Raw genomic sequence first — 17,436 nt, 5'->3', positions numbered from 1 at the left:
CTATTTTCATCAGAAGGGACACGGGTGGCACTGTGGGTTAAATCACATAGCCTAGGGCTGGCCGATCAGCAGGTCGGCAGTTTGAACCCCGCAACAGATGGGGTGAGCTCCCGTTGCTCGGTCCCTGCTCCTGCCAACCTAGCAGTTCAAAAGCACATCATAGTGCAAGTAGATAAATAGGTACCTCTCCGGCAGGAAGGTAAAAGACATTTCCGTGTGCTGCTCTGGTTCGCCAGAAGCGGCTTAGTCATGCTGGCCACATGACCCAGAAGCTGTATGCTGGCTCCCTCGGCCAATAAAGCGAGATGAGTGCCGCAACCCCAGAGTCGGCCACGACTGGACCTAATGGTCAGGAGTCCCTTTACCTTTACCTTATTTTCATCAGAGAAATGCAGAGGGTATGCTTTGTCATACTATGAGATGTTTACCCTGTTATGCATTTTTAAAAAAAATTATTTAAAGCAGTAGTGGTTAAACATTCGCCTTCCTTTTGTTGCGGAGCTACCACTCCCATAATTGCTGACCTGCGGGCTGGGGCCAGGAGTTGAAGCCTGGAAGTTTTGAAAGGCTCCACCCCACAAAATGCATAAAATTGTGGAATACCCACTGACATGACATGTCTTCTTGTTGACATCAACATGTATCTCTTTTACTGTGCGATAAAAGCATCCCCCAGCGGCCAAACACAAGACCGGTTCACCCATGCTTTGACATCACTTAATTTTATCTAGCATTCTTGTTTACCACTTTTCGTTTTTTAAAAAGGACCTCAGATATCAATAGGATGATATCGACAGTAATTACCAATAAGAAGCCCATATTATAAAAAGCAAGGGAAAAAAGCAAGGAAAAAAATCACAACAACTATTATATAATAAAGGTTAAAAAATAAAATAAACATGGGCTCCAAAACCTTGGAGAGCAAGTATGTAAGTCTTCATTATGCAGCAGAAGCCAATCATTGTCATAGTCATTCATGGTCCTTTATGGAGGGAGTTTCACAGCTGGGGCACCATCATGGAGAAGGCCCTTTTCTGTTTCCACATGTCCTTTAAAAAAAGTGTTTTTATTTATTATAAAAGACAACATAACAAAGAGATATAAAGTACAAAAAAATCAGAAACCACAGGGTATTTCTCCCCCTTAGTAACACTTTTGGTGCTATTGACATTGCTCAGTTACAGCACAGTGCCCAATTTGAGGACTGGGACATTCTCCACATGTAATATGTGTGACTTCTCTGTTAGATGGTTGAAAACTTGAACTACATTACTTCCAACTACATTACTTGATGTTGTGAGTTTCAAATTTACATGTACCATATTAGTAGACCAAATTGCATCACAACAAATGGCAAATATGTTTTGTTTGTCTTTCTTTTGGCTACAGCAGCAAATCATGCTTTAATGTATCAATATGTGATATTGGTTTCTTTCAAGTATTTCCAGTATTTTTTGCAATGGTTGTGACTTCCAGTTTTCAGGGCAGGAGGCCATGAGAAGGTACCTCAGACCAGGAAGAGAACATGCCTTCTAAACTAGCCTTTGAAGTTCTTGGATCCTTAGGAGGTTGAGCACCAGAGATCCCTCTGACCTGAGGAGGCTTTGATCTGAAGAGTCAGCAGTAAAACAAGCTGGGCCTCTTTAAGAGTAGATGAGACTAGCTACTCAGAGGATCCTACAGTCTTATTTAAGACACATTCTGAGTGGGTTGAAGCAGCATTCAAGCTGGACTTTTCTGACTTCCACTCCAGAGGCCACTTGGAGCTGTCCAAGGTTCTACCCAATTTGCAAGTTTGTCTTCTGTTTTACCCAGCCCAATTTATCTGGATTTTAACCTCTGCTTCATCTGGCCTTGCCTTGCTGGACCCTGATCTGTGCTTGGCCAGACTTTGGTGCTTGGATTTGGAACTGAAACTAGTGACACATTGCCTGGTGGGTGTCCTATTGATTCTGTGTCTAGCACATGCTCTCACTTGTGCTAGAAACCTGGGACCACTGCCTGGGACAGAACATAATCTCCCTGCTTTAGCAACACTTAATGATTTCCAGCTGAAAATAGCCCACAACTGAAAAAAACCCAGTCTTGGAAATGATAGGAAAGTTTTGTTTGGCCTGTATTGGTTCACCCACACGTAGCGGTCACTTTTTGATGCTGTAGCCATCAGACGATGGAGAAGATCCAAATGTTGAACCACCGTCCCTGATTATGCCATTATAAGAAAGGACATAAGTGGTATGCTCATTTTGAAGAGATGGCGAAAAACCTTTACCAGCAGCTGCTACTCTGCTTATCTCTGTCGGAAGATATTCTCCGTGGAACAATGGATGTCCCCCAGTCAATCTGGTGCCCCAGCCATTCCAAACCACAATATATATTAATCTCAACATATTTGCCTCATCTTACGAAGGCATTTTTTTCCACATTTTTTTCACAAATGCTTTGCTGTTGTTTTTTCAATGTAGGATGACCATACCATTTCAAATTTTATTTGAATAATATTTGAATAACAGGCAGCCCTGTATTGGGAAGTTTTTAATGTTTGATGTTTTATTATGTTTTTATATATGTTGTAAGCCACCCAGAGTGTCTGGGGAAACCCAGCCAGACGGGTGGGGTATCATCATCATCACATCATCATGATCATAGGATCACTACCAAGACTCAGCCTTGTTTCCAGCTATTTTACATGCACTAAGATTATGACCTCAAAAATGTCTCTCTACTTCTTGAGATCTTCATCAGTGGATCTCCTCTGGATGTTTTGCCAAATAAGGTGAGTCAAATGCTTACTAGGGAGAGAAGCTTGCCTAGTGCCTCCACTGTGGTCGCTGGGGCACAGGCTTTTCAGATATGCTTTTCATTCATTTTAGATATTTGGCACTTATTATTTCTCCATATACTGGCTTTGTACAGGCGGGTGGCGCTGTGGGTTAAACCACAGAGCCTAGGACTTGCCGATCAGAAGGTCGGTGGTTCAAATCCCCACGACGGGGTGAGCTCCCGTTGCTTGGTCCCTGCTCCTGCCAACCTAGCAGTTCAAAAGCACGTCAAAGTGCAAGTAGATAAATAGGTACCACTCCAGCGGGAAGGTAAACGGCATTTCCGTGTGTTGCTCTGGTTCGTCAGAAGCGGCTTAGTCATGCTGGCCACATGACCCGGAAGCTATACGCCGGCTCCCTCTGCCAATAAAGCGAGATGAGCGCCGCAACCCCAGAGTCGGTCATGACTGGACCTAATGGTCACGGGTCCCTTTACCTTTTTATGATGGATTTACATTGGCTGTACCGCTGTTGTTTTTAATATATGTCATGACCTTGTGCTATTTGATTGTATTTTTGTACTTTACTGCTTCATAGGTTTTGCAAATTGCCAGATATTTCCCATATTCTTCCTTCATGCATGGTGCCATGCATGTGGTCCCCAGTCCTTCCGGGTCCTGACCAGCCCCAGACCTGCAAGGTGGTATTCTCATGTTCTTTCAGGCCATGTCTAGGGATTGTTAACCTGTCGATGAGTGGTTTTAATATGTTGTAAATAACTCTGCCCAGGGTTGCAGTACCTTTGGAGAAAAGAGCACCAGAACTCTGCAGAATGTCCTTTCATGCATTTTCAAGCCCATTATAGCTTCTGCATAACACATGGACAAGAAGTCTGTGTCACTTCTTGCTATAGAAAGGCAATGCACACTCTTGCATTAATGGACTAGCCTACTTATCTGCTTATCTGTTGGAAGTGCCCTGATCCCTGCTTCTTATATTGGGATTTTTGAAATAACTGTCATTTGCTCTAATTTATATTATTTTGATTCATTGGTTTCATTGACTAATGTGCTACTGCTACTGCAATGTTCCTGAAGGAGATGCTGTTGTGACAGTAAACCTGTCCATTTAAAACTGGTTTTGGGTTTGTTTGTTTGTATATATATATATATATATATATATATATATGCAGGTTTTGGTGTCCTCGGGTGTCTTCCCGTGTAAAAGTTGGGGTGTCTAGGCGACGTTTCGACGAGGTCTCACTCGTCATCTTCAGGCTGGTGCTTTCGGCTTCTTGTTACTGGAACAGAGCAGGATCTCAGTGTTTGAGTTCCTATAAATACTGTTGAGGAGGTGTGGCCTCTAATGTTCTTGGGCAGAGAGGAAGTTCCCAGGCTAGTGTGCCTTTTCTTCTTTTGTTTCTTAATTACTTGAGGGATATCTTGAGTGATTTCTTGAGTTGTATCCTGAGTACCACTTAGGTGGGTCATTAGGTGTGGATTAGTTGCTAAAGCCTTTGTGTCTTGACCTCTTGAACTTTGTGAAGAGTTTTTCTGGGAAGATGGTTGTACTGCATTTTGTTGTGCTCTGGCTTGGCTTCGTGTATAGGGGCGAGCTGTGGTTTTGTGGTCTGTGCCAGCCAGATCTGTGTAGGGATTGCAGGGGGGTGCAGCATCCGGAGGTGCCACCATGGTTTGGCTACTGGATGGTATCTGTAATTCATCTGTGGAGAGGGTCTGGGTTTGGGTCTGGTGTGGTTGATTGGTGATGGCGTTCTGTGTGCCTCTGGCTCTGGTGTCAGTTTTTGTGGGGAGGGCTAATTTCCAGATGTCTGGCAAGCGGGATGTGTCGTCACGCTTGTTCATGTTGTGAGGGTGTTTCTCTATCTCGATGGCTTCCATGATTATTCTCTTGTGGTGATGTTCCATGTTAGAGAGCAATTTGGAATCTGCAAAATTAATTTCGTGTCCTGTTTCTTTCATGTGTTGGAAAGAAACAGGACACGAAATTAATTTTGCAGATTCCAAATTGCTCTCTAACATGGAACATCACCACAAGAGAATAATCATGGAAGCCATCGAGATAGAGAAACACCCTCACAACATGAACAAGCGTGACGACACATCCCGCTTGCCAGACATCTGGAAATTAGCCCTCCCCACAAAAACTGACACCAGAGCCAGAGGCACACAGAACGCCATCACCAATCAACCACACCAGACCCAAACCCAGACCCTCTCCACAGATGAATTACAGATACCATCCAGTAGCCAAACCATGGTGGCACCTCCGGATGCTGCACCCCCCTGCAATCCCTACACAGATCTGGCTGGCACAGACCACAAAACCACAGCTCGCCCCTATACACGAAGCCAAGCCAGAGCACAACAAAATGCAGTACAACCATCTTCCCAGAAAAACTCTTCACAAAGTTCAAGAGGTCAAGACACAAAGGCTTTAGCAACTAATCCACACCTAATGACCCACCTAAGTGGTACTCAGGATACAACTCAAGAAATCACTCAAGATATCCCTCAAGTAATTAAGAAACAAAAGAAGAAAAGGCACACTAGCCTGGGAACTTCCTCTCTGCCCAAGAACATTAGAGGCCACACCTCCTCAACAGTATTTATAGGAACTCAAACACTGAGATCCTGCTCTGTTCCAGTAACAAGAAGCCGAAAGCACCAGCCTGAAGATGACGAGTGAGACCTCGTCGAAACGTCGCCTAGACACCCCAACTTTTACACGGGAAGACACCCGAGGACACCAAAACCTGCATTCCTGTACCCGTGAAAATCTACGAAAGCAAATATATATATATATATATATATGCAAGCAGAGTTGTTTGTAATCCTTAGGCTGTGTCATAAAGGTCAGACAACAATAAGCTGGCAAAAAGGCAAGCAGGTTCTCTGAGATCACACGGTCTTTGCATGACCCTACGTGGTTCCTAAAGAATTTCCACTCCATGTCCTCTAAAGCCTTGAAGTCATTCTGTGAACATTTGAACGCCTCTGAGGGACTGCCATGCTACTTATCAGGTCAACAGTCCCTGTGAGGTTTCTCACTGGATTCTAGGTCAAATAGATGCAATGGGCAAAAAAATGAGTCTGCTTCTCTTGCTCTCTCTTTAAAAGGGCCTGTGATAAAAATGGCCTAGGACTTGGGAGAGTGCTGTGGGTGGGTGGGTGTGAAATAACTCACATTCAAACACATCTGAACTTATGAACCCACACATCTCACTTTGGTACAGAAATCAGGCAAGTTCAGAGTAGAGGCATTCTGTGTATCCACTCCCGGAATTGATCACGTTTTCCTGTTTCAGGCTGTGTGGATATTCAGCTAAAATAATTCCAATAGTACTAGCAGCAATCATGCCAATATGTGTGTGTGCAAGGCAAGTGTGGATGAAAGGGAGATTTCCTTTCCAGCGCCACCTCGTTTCCTTCCAGACATTAGAATGCGTTTGTCCTTTATTTAAACCTCACTCTTCACTTTCATTACCCATTTGAACAAGGCGCTGATTTCCGTGCTTTCGTTTTCCTGCTCATCATTGCTGTGATTGCTATTATGACTGTTATTTAGGGTGGCTGGCTTACTTTCAGCATGTTAGAGCACATCTGTCCGTGGCAAACATTCAAGCATGTGGATTGCTCCCCCCTTTCTTCAAAGCATGATTTGGATAATGTTTAAATCAAGGGCTGTAATCATTTACTCTGGAGAAGGTCTACCGAAGTCAACAAACTGGCTGTGTTTTGGAAGAGGCAGGTTTGCCCACACTGAAAGTAAGCAGAAAGCTTCTGTAGAGAGATAAACAGGGGCCACAATCCAAGGGAGACTTAAAGGTAAAGGTAAAGGTACCCCTGCCCGTACGGGCCAGTCTTGCCAGACTCTAGGGTTGTGCGCCCATCTCACTCAAGAGGCCGGGGGCCAGCGCTGTCCGGAGACACTTCCGGGTCACGTGGCCAGCGTGACATCGCTGCTCTGGCGAGCCAGCGCAGCACACGGAAACGCCGTTTACCTTCCCGCTAGTAAGCGGTCCCTATTTATCTACTTGCACCCGGGAGTGCTTTCGAACTGCTAGGTTGGCAGGCGCTGGGACCGAACAACGGGAGCGCACCCCGCCGCGGGGATTCGAACCACCGACCTTTCAATCGGCAAGCCCTAGGCGCTGAGGCTTTTACCCACAGCGTCACCCGCGTCCCATAAGGGAGACTTAGGTGGTCTTAAATATAAAGGGGTTCCAATGCACTTAACTGCACTAGATCTTGGCTATGCATGTTTCATTGCCAGTCCTCTACAGACAATACACAATTTGGTTCTTTAAAATGATATTATGGATTGCCCCTTCACATCAATAGAGAAACGCCCATCCGGTGACTTCAGTGGGATTCAGACTCAGGCCTACGGGAAACCACCTATTTATGAGTCGAAAGTTATCCAGACTACTACCCTTGAGCTACTTGAGAGCAAGCCCTATTGAACTGAGTGTGGCTTGCTGGGAAGCAAATGGACCCGAGATCGTGCTGTTGCATTCTCGTTGTGCTGAAGCACTTGAGTTAAATTGATTTATAAATAGGCAAGGGCACGATGTGCACTGCTGCACCGGGGGGTAGGTGTGTGGGGGGGGGGGCGAGTGTGTTAGCCTCCCCCCTCCTCCTCAGTGCCTCGCATATATGTTTCGAGCGTATAAGACCGTAGTAGCAACAGCAGTCAATGCAGTTTCCTCGACAATCGCGGCGGGGCTTCATTACCCGAGCACGTTTCCTAGCCTGCAAGTCGCCAGGAGGAATGGAAACGCCAGAAGGAACCGCCAGCTCTCTCCCTCCCCGGAAAAGATGCGCACAACAACGCTGCGTGAGCGCGGCCGGATTATAAAGTCCAGGGAAATACAGTACAAGCGCATCTATATAAAGCACGTATGAGTCAGAGAGCTAGTGGAAGAGGGAAGCAGCATAAACAGTGGATCAGGTGGCCGCTTCTGTCTCTTTGCAACCTCCACGGTAGCTGCTGTTTCTCTCCCTGTGTGTGTGCGTGTGTAACTTTACCAGAAGTGGTGCCATTGATCTCTTTTCTCCTCGCGCTCTGCATCCTCCGTAGGGAAGAGAACAAACCTCCCTGCCTGCGGGCTCCGTTTCCTGCAGGATGGCACCGTCAGCTCGCGGTTGCCGGCTGCTGCTGCCGCTTGGCTGCTGCCTGCGAGGAGGAGGAGAAGCGCCAAGAACAGCGCCGGCTGCTTGGAGAGGGGGAAGGAGAAGCGGCGGCGAATGAAATAAATAAAAGGGCGACCCGGGCAGAGGCAGCCGCGGCGGTGCTGCTCGCTCTTGTGTGCAAATTGCCCGCTCCGAACCCCTCCCCGTGGGGGAGGCTGGGCTGGGTTGACACACGGGAGGAGCAGAGAGGGGGGGGGGGGAGAGAAAGAAGGAGGGGGGAGGCAAAAGAGCCAGAAAAGGGAGCCCGTCCCCGCCCTCGTCCCTCCCCCCCGCGGCCGCGATTGGCTCCTCCCGCCCCTCGCCCGGGCTGCGAGGCCGCCTCCCTCTCCAGCTAAAGCGTCCAGTGTGCGAGCAGGAGCGAGCCAGAAGGGAGCATGGTCTCGACGCCGCAACCAGCTGCCTCCGTCTGCCCGAGTCGCGCCCGCTCCGCCAGCCTCTCGCGCGCTCCCTCCCCGCGCCGCCTCGCGCCTGCCCTCCGGAGGGGCTGAGGGGGCAGCCCCGGAGGCGGCGGCGGCGGCAGCAGCAGCGGCGGCGGTGCGGGGCTTTGCGGTAGGGGGGGAGGGCGGAGAGGCTGCGATGCCGAAGCCGCCTCCCCCTCCTCCTCCTTCTCCCCCTCCTCCTCCTCCCGCTGTTTCTGTGCATCCTCCTTCTCCGCCTGCCTGAAGAAGGTGGGGGGGAGGACGAAGAAGAAGAAGAGGAGCAAGAACAAGAAGAACCCAGAAGAAGCAGCAGCCGCTTTCGCGCGCCAAGGACGCGCGTAATTACGCGCCGGCGCCGGGGCCCCCTCGCCTCTCCAGCGCGCGCACCGCCCAGAGGGGAAAGGTAAGAGCCAATGTGGGGCGGCGGGGGGGGGGGGAGGGAGGGGGAGCTCGCGTCGCAAGGTAGAGGGAGGACCGCGGAGCGAGGCTCCTAGGTGGCGTCTCGTGGCCCCCGCCGCTGTTTGTGGTGGTGGCACCGCCTGGAGTAAGTCGCCTCGGGTGGGTTGAGCGGCGGGCGAATGCGAATCCCCCCTCGCGCCTGCGCTCGCCGCCTGCCTGGGAAAACTTCCTGCTTGGGTGTTTTGTGTGTGTGTGCGCGAGGTGCAAGACCAGCCTCGGTAGCGCGGGGGTGCTCTGAGGTAACCGGAGGGGGGTGAGGTGCGGGGAGAGAGGCAGCCACCCACCCTGCTTCCAACGCCCGCGTCGGTCACTCTCTCCCAGCACCACCACCACCTTTCTCTCTTCGCCATCTCTTCAACTTCCCTCTCGGTGTGGGTTAAAAGGCACCTTTCCTCACCCCACAGAGCATGAGTTCCAAAGGCGGTTGACTTCCCTCTCTTCTGAATGGAGGAGCAGGGAACCACGCAGTGTGTCATATTTTTATTTATTTATTTTTTTCTCTGGCACGGCGTGTGTATTTTTTTTTTAATTTGGTAAATAATAAAACAAGGCTCTGTTTGGTAGATGGCTTTCCCCGTTTAAAAGCACACACCACTGCAAAATCATCCATCATCACCAGAAGGCAGAGGCTATCTTTAATTAAAACTGTCCGGAAAGGAATAAAAAATGACAGTCGCCTACCTCGGAATGAAATCTGCAGGGATCTTGGTGCAGGTCTGGCATCCCTGCATGACTTTTCTTAGTTTGTTTCAAAATGCATTGACCCTCACGGGGGAAACACAGCTTGAATAGATTGGGTAACTTCTAGGTGTGTTAGTCTCTGCTGCTGCATCCCCTTAACCAGTCTCTGCTACTCATTGTCAAACCTCCAACCGCTACCCCCCAAATATATCCTGTCTGCCTAATGTAGGTTGTCAGGTTTCTGGGCAGCAGCTGAATTGTGGAGTGCCTTGTAGCCTTTTGGCAGAATATAAATAGTTCTATACTGAAGGTGTGTCCAGGAACCATTTATAGTGTACAGTCCTAGGCATGGCTTTCAGGAAGTTCTATTGAACCGGATGAGACTTACCTAAGCCTATGCATGTTTACTTTCAAATAACACTTCTCTGTTGACTGGAAGACTTGATTCTGTTGTATCGGCTGTGGTTTTCATGAGCTATAGTTTCTCTTCTTCCTTCTCTCCATCACCCTGTTCCACATTTAATTCTCGTGCCTTGTTTTTATGATGGGTAAAGGATTTGGTGTTTGTGTAATAGTGCAAACAGTTACGTTTTGGGATGATGATTGATTGCATACATGTTAAAGATTTGCTTCATGTGCATTTTGAAAAGTGTGACTGACCTCTAAAATCTACTGTTGTGATCAAGGCTGCTGTTATGTCCACATTTACCTGGGACCAAGTCCCGTTGAATTCAAGACCTGTTATAGGATTATGCTGTTAAAAGGTTAATAAAGCCTAAGTGAATATAGATATCATTGATACTTATTGAAGCCCTTAAGTTATAGACGAATCAATATAAAGTTTTAAAGTTTGTCGGGGGAGGGGAGAGAAAAAAAGCAAATTGTTATTGAGAAATTGTGTTAATATTGTTAGTGTACATTTCACCAGAAATAATTTTGGGTGTCTCCTCCGCCAAATCAATCAGATTGCCGATAGCAGCACTACACTACCATCTTTTAAGTTTCAACAAATTGTTAAATTATGGCCCCCCTTCATATATATGATTGTATGAGAGAAGCATTACTATGTTCCTCCTATTCCTTTTAAAAAAGGCATCTGTGGCACTCTGTTACAACTGGATTAAGCTGGTAATGGCATTTACTTCACAAAGTGAAGTACAACCATGTTTTAGCCTTATTCAACAGTTTGAAACTTTAGTTATTCACAGTGGGTTACCTACTCTTATTTGAATGAGTAACAAGGTTTTATTCTTCTCTGTGTAACCTGCCCCTCACTGTGGCTGTCTGCGGAAGGGTTTTTCCCAGCTTGCAATGAAGCATGGCTTATATAAGTGAAATAACTATCAGTGCATGTAGTTACAACCATGTTTCATGGGATTATTATTATTTTAATGTAAACTTGGTGCTTTGGACTGCACCTTCAGAGGATGTGGAGTTAGGTTATTGCAGTCAACATAATGAATCTGGACAAATGGTTCTTTTCTACAACTTTTATCTAAGCTATTAGATTCATAGTGGTGTTTGATCCTTATTTGAAGAGGATTAAGTTAAAACGAGCACTTTGTATAGACAGCTTCACGGAGAACTCAAATCTCTTCTATGTAGATTTGAGTGAACTGATGTGCCTTGAAAGTTTCCTATGCTCCCAAGTTTTCAGTGTTAACTGGTCTTGTGAAGCGTAAGAAGTATGTTCACAGTGCTTGGAGCAACAGAACCCAAGAAGAAACGTTCAGTGTGAATTATTGCTGGAATAGAATATTTTATGGTTGTCATGGCTACAAATAGAGCAATGGTTGCTGGTTTTCACCTAAACGCAGTAGTAGAAAACGGGTAGAATTCAAGTTCTTTTGTTACTTTTAATTATATCTCTGATGAATGATAGCCAAACTTCAGGTGCCCAATAAATGCAAAACATTGAATCTGGTTTCAAGTTTTGTTTTTTCCTTTTTCAAACCCTTAACGTACCAAAACTGCAGAAGGTAAAGCATTCTTTTTGTTTGCTATATTCATCCCGCAAATCCTACAGTAACGGGACTTGAGGGAAACAGAAGAGCATCCAGCCCAGCCCTCCGTACACAGTAGCCAACATAAACTGGATCACTCTCTGCTACAGGTGGTTAAGAAGGGAAAAATAATACACAGCACGCTAATATTGCATCCTTTGATGAGAGTGTTGGGTGAGAGATGGATCTCTACAACAATGTGACTGATGTAAGGGGATTTGTTTCCATACTTTATATGTTTCATTCGCTGAGTGGCTTCATAGTGCCCTGATGTACATGTGCAGTGCATTTTTAGTGCGTGGATGGAGTGGTTGGGGATAGTCGCTTGTTCAAGAGGGAAATGTTGGACCAATTGGGTGGATGGTGAATTTGTGTGCGTTGGTGGATGTGCTTGAGGAATGGGGAATAGAGTGGGATGACTTAAATTGGATGAATAGTGGGTACCACATGCTTTATGTTCATGTTTTAGGGAAATTGGTTGGGTGTAGATGGAAGAGAAAATCTAGATGTGATGTGGATTTCTTACTGAGGCAAGTGCTTTGTATTGTGAGCTAGGATGTGCTCAAGAGGGGGGAATCCCTGACTCTTAAGATGTTTTCAACTGCTGTGTTTTACTTGGGGGGGGGGGAACTTTGCTATTTTAGTCTGCCCTGTGGTTTTTCAGTTGTATTGATTGTTCTCACTCCATGTATTGCGGCTGTTATTTTTTTTATGAATGACTTAGAGGCTGTTGTAGTAGTAAGAAGTAAGTATAATACATTAAATACAGTAGGGTGAAAAGCTGCAACTGACCTTAGCAGCAAGCAGCTGAAAACGTGTGTGGAACCATGTTAAGGGCAGTTTTGTTGCTTTGGAAATATGTGGACATACTGGTGGTGGTGGTTTCCTCTCCTTTCTTTCAGCATTTAACATGTGTTGAAGAACAGCACACCCAAGCAGTGTCTTTATTGCCTACAGTTTAGTAGCACTGCTGCCATCTGTTCTTGGACATCTGCTTGCACTGAAAAACTTGCCTAATTCTAGCTTGTGTTTTTTGACCGTAGTTGCTCTCTAGGATGCTGATTCTTTTGGGTCCATGGCACCAGCTCTAGGCAGGTGTTTGGTCACTTGTGGTTCAGCCTTGTCCTATTATTGCTTCCCTCCCCTTCCTTTTAATGACCTTATTCCTAATATCTAAAATTTAAGGAGAGGGTTCTTTCTAATCAAAGTAGCCAGGTTCACATGTCTGGCAGAGTGCTGGTTCCGATTGCTCAAAACTTCCATATCAATCCTTCCTGAACTGAATCCTGTGAATTGAAATAAAGTTGTTGGGTATTTTAATTTTACTATTAAGTCTGCTACTTTATTTTACTTTCTATGCACAATATTTCATTAAATCAATTGTCTTAAGAGCAGGATGTAGAAAAACAGAAAACTTAATATTAAGTTGAGAATCTGAACTCCTCAGAATGAGGAGGCAAGTCAGCAAATCTTATTCTTCTGTCTCCCACTCTTTCTATTTAGGCACTTATTTGCATATATTGCAAAGGCTATGGAATACATTAAGAAAAGATGTTCTGAATCCCATTAAAATGTTAAGGCTGTAAGGTGTAAAATGATAATATAAATGTGCCTGGTGCTAGTCCAAAGAGAAAAATCCGAAAGTTGCTTGCAATTTTTGGGTAGCCACTGAAAGAACTCCTCAGTAACGCTGCCCTTCTGGTCAGAATATGGAACTTGCATGCTAATGTCAGGAAGGTGTGTTTGTGTTGTAGTGGGCATAGGAAACGAAGCAGTATCATTAGGAGAGGCCAGCCCATTTGGGACTCAAAACAGTGAATTGTGCAGTTAAAGAAATGAGTGTGGAAATGTGTCTGAATGTTCTGTCCATGTCCAAGGTTGGTCACTATTTCCTAGGCTTCCTGAAGGCATCAGCAAGGATGCCTCTGAGAAAAGTTCAGTTCAGTACTGAGTTTGTGTGTGAAAATGCAGCAGAAACCACTCAAACTAGGGATGACCTGTGTATGGCTTTTGCTCTTTAGTGCTTTTTCTAGTCAATAATTTTTGGGGGGTTTGCACATTTCTTGAGCTGCTCTAAATTTTTATTGATTGGAGTTACAACCTTGCATTGTTCTGTTTTATTGTGTGCTTGTAGTGTTTTTGTGTGTGTGTTTTTTTTTTGCTTTCTTGTAAACTTCCCTGGGATTATCAGTTGTATATTGAAGGGTGGGAATACAAGCTTTATTTTTTATTTTCAAAAACCAAGATACAAATTTGCCAAGTTTTTTTGATACAGAGAAGTTGTGTGTTGACTGCTTTTTACTTCAGTTTACCTCTAGCTTTTAAACACTAAGATCAAGTTACCAGGACTTGTTTTCCTTGACTTTTGTTTATAAAACAAAAGGCAAAGCATAAGGAGGCCTACAGGCTACAGATGACAACATACTGTTTGGATGAAGCAAATCCAGATAAGAGAAACTTAAATGCCTTTTGCCATAGTTAGGATGGCCTGAAATGTCTGGTAGTGGAGAGTCATTAATGTTGCATGATTGGAAAACGGTAACTTGTGATGAGGAAAGAAATTGCCAGTGTGTGTCTTAGCTCTCTTTGTATACTAGAAGGCACTTGATCTCTCCGCAAGCACAGTCTGAATAAAAAGAACGACTAGGAAACTTGGGTACACTATTCCGCGACAAATCACCTCCCTTCTGCGGTGCCGACCCTCCCTTCCTACATTCTGGAAATAATTCAGACTTGTTCGCACTGAGTAATAATAAATAGATCAAGCTAACTTCCAGTGAAATGTAGGCGGTTTTGCTGTTGGAAATATTTACTTCAAGTCAGGAAAACATCTGAAGTATTACATTAAGAGCTGTCAGGTAATTGGACACCCCTTAGGCTACATTGGCAGAAATCTCACTAGTAGTGACTCACTCTGTTGGTGATGCAAGAAGGAGGAAGGTACACCTGGTACATATAATAATATGTGGCTTCCCTTGTATTGTTTTAGTCTATGTTTTTTGTTTGCCTTAATCTTGGTTTCTGAAACATTTTCTTAGTCTTAAACACGTACATATGGTGTTGAACTATATTCCCATGTTGTGTGGTTTGTCAGATGGCCACCAGAAGTCACTCCTTTTGGTGGTGAAAATACCTGTTTTACAGGATTGGAAAGACCACCCCCTCTGTATCAATGTACAGAATACCTGGGTGCACTTTTTGGTTCGTGAGTGTGCCTCTTACTGCCGGCTTCATCCTGTTTCATCTATTCAGCATGCATAGGGACACAATTTTGAATATTTGGTCACAACATACTGCTGAAGAATCAGCAGTTTAAATATAGGCTCTGCTGTATGTGTGCTTCACCAAATGTTGTGATGGCCTCTTAATATGTGATAAGCTTGTTTATTTTTATTTTTAACAATAGCCCTGACCAACACCCTTTCCCTTTCCCTTTTAATTTGATTATATGTGTCTTTGTTAGTATACTGAAAGTTGTTGTAAAAGTTAAATTATTCATTCATTTATACAAAAGTATAAATTTTTAATAATTGTCAAGCACAGACAAACATACGGCTTCAAGAGTGCAGACACTGCAAATTTCAAGAGATGTACCTAATCTTGTTGAGTTGGGCTTCAATCATATCTCTATTGATATTTTTGAATCCTGCAAGAGACTCATTATCAGTGTTCACTCTAACAAACATGATTAGCATCGCAATGCAGCCTGTAAATACCACCCTTGACTTAGGTAATTTAAGAGCTTGGCTCTCAGGGTCTTTAGTGATGAGTAATTAACAGAGGAGCATGGTCTGATTTTCAAGGAGATATGCCTTTTCACACCTTGCTACAAGATTTTGTGATGGTTTTTTTGGGGGGACGGACGGACGGAAGGATCTTCTATACTGGTGGATTTGAAAATAGCAGCATGCCATAAACTGAAATAAAAGCTTCCTTTCACTCCAGTATTTCATCTGGCTGGCTCCTTAATGACAGCATTGAATGCATAAAACTCAAATGTCATCATACTGTATCTTAGCAGGCGTAACTATATGGCACATCCAAAAGAAATAAATTCTACAAAAGAGTAATGAACGTTTTTTAAAGCTATGTTATGCTAACTTGCCGAAATGCTAAAATGAACACAGCTGTTCTGATTCACTGAACATGCATGTTTTATGACTCGTATGTTAAAAAAAATTTGCACCAAAATCTTTACAGTTCATTTCTGCAAGTACTTCTGTCTCTCTTGATTGAATAATTCATGTCAAATTGAGATATTTCAGAATCACCTGGTGTGTGTGTTTTTTTTTGGGGGGGGGGTGTAATCTGAACATCAAGTCCATTGTTGTTGTTGTTGTTTAGTCGTTTAGTCGTGTCTGACTCTTCGTGACCCCATGGACCAGAGCACGCCAGGCACTCCTGTCTTCCACTGCCTCCCGCAGTTTGGTCAGGCTCATGTTTGTAGCTTCGAGAACACTGTCCAACCATCTCATCCTCTGTCGTCCCCTTCTCCTTGTGCCCTCCATCTTTCCCAACATCAGGGTCTTTTCCAGGGAGTCTTCTCTTCTCATGAGGTGGCCAAAGTATTGGAGCCTCAACTTCATGATCTGTCCTTCCAGTGAGCACTCAGGGCTGATTTCCTTAAGAATGGATGCGTTTGATCTTCTTGCAGTCCATGGGACTCTCAACAGTCTCCTCCAGCACCATAATTCAAAAGCATCAATTCTTCGGCGATCAGCCTTCTTTATGGTAAGTCCATTGCATTACTTTAAAAAAGTATTGGAAGCAGAGCATACCTTCTTCATGCGTCTGAGATACCAGTAGAAAAACAAGCATCCAGAATAATAAATGAATGTAAGGGCTATTCTTGTTTCTCTCCTTCCACATGCACTGCCCATTTCTAGGAACTAAATCTGCCTTAAACTTGTTGTTTCCCCATAATTTGAAAGGCATGTGCTTCTGCACAAGAGAGCTTCCTCTATAGGGCAATATTGTTGTTGTTGTTTTTTTTTTTTAATATCCTTTCTGAAATATGTCTAGGATGTGCTGCAGCCTTGTCACCAAAGTTGCCACTTAGCCACTTGGATTTCAAGCTCTGTGCGTGTATACTCAGAAGTAAACCCAATTATGTTCAGTAGTGTTTACTCCCAGGTAAGATAACCCTTGCGGTCCTTTCCAACTCTACGATTCTATAATTTTTGTTTCATTTGTGAACATTTATGTTCAACCAGATCGCAATAATTTGTTGTTAAGGATAGTTTTTATTCTGTGTCTGCTAGAGAAGCCTTATGCCTTTTCATTTTGTTTTGATGTATTTTAAAATACTGCATGGCTGCTTTTTGTTTTGCGTTTGTAAGCCATCTAAATTTATTGGTGGGTGGTCATAGACATCTTCATAAATAATTTTGCATAGAAGGACTGGAAGCTGCAAACTTTGTATTCCTGTTTGATAAAGGAAGGGGAGAGTTGTTCTTGGATTCCTAAGTTTACACAATACCATTGCAAGTATCATAGGCTATCAAGCTCAGTAATCTATCGCTATTTGACAGTCGTATATATTTGGCTGCTGTATAACTCAAGATTGATAAATCATGTTCAGCTTAAAGGAAGGTAGGAGATTAATTTAGATAAGCTCTAAGGTCTCTGGCACATTGGGTGGCTTACCCTAATAAGAACTGCACTGTTGTACCCAGAAACACAACCCATCTCCCTGTTGAAACAGACATAGCACCTTAACAGAGCAAACCTACAGAACATTGAAGTAAGTAATGTATATAAAGATAAAGGTAAAGGGCCCCTGACAGCCAAGTCCAGTTGTGAACGACTCTGGGGTTGTGGCGCTCATCTTGCTTTACTGGCCGAGGGAGCCGATGTTTGTCTGCAGACAGTTTTTCCTGGTCATGTGGCCAGCATT

At 44.5% G+C, this 17,436-nt stretch overlaps 1 protein-coding gene and 1 long non-coding RNA gene across 4 annotated transcripts in view; one reads left to right on the top strand and one right to left on the bottom strand.

The window, feature by feature from the left end:
* Positions 1 to 706: 706 nt before the first annotated feature.
* On the bottom strand, positions 707 to 8,130 carry LOC114593713 (uncharacterized). The gene is made up of 2 exons (XR_003705766.2): positions 7,814 to 8,130; positions 707 to 1,049 (listed from the first exon to the last, which is right to left on the bottom strand). It is a non-coding gene; the product is annotated as an uncharacterized LOC114593713 (long non-coding RNA).
* Positions 8,131 to 8,311: 181 nt separating this feature from the next.
* KLHL29 (kelch like family member 29) overlaps positions 8,312 to 17,436 on the top strand; it is a 414,973-nt gene continuing 405,848 nt past the window's right edge. For 2 of the 3 annotated variants that reach the window (XM_028722349.2, XM_077926403.1), the window contains exon 1: positions 8,312 to 8,800. The gene's annotated coding sequence lies outside the window, so the exon portion shown is untranslated. The remainder of the gene's footprint in view (positions 8,801 to 17,436) is intronic. The other variant, XM_077926404.1, reaches the window with a different exon arrangement.

The sequence above is a fragment of the Podarcis muralis genome, chromosome 3 (assembly GCF_964188315.1).
Source record: "Podarcis muralis chromosome 3, rPodMur119.hap1.1, whole genome shotgun sequence".
NCBI lineage: Eukaryota > Metazoa > Chordata > Lepidosauria > Squamata > Lacertidae > Podarcis > Podarcis muralis.
The sequence above is the reverse complement of the archived record's forward strand: the minus strand, read 5'-3'. Positions and strand labels throughout refer to the sequence as shown.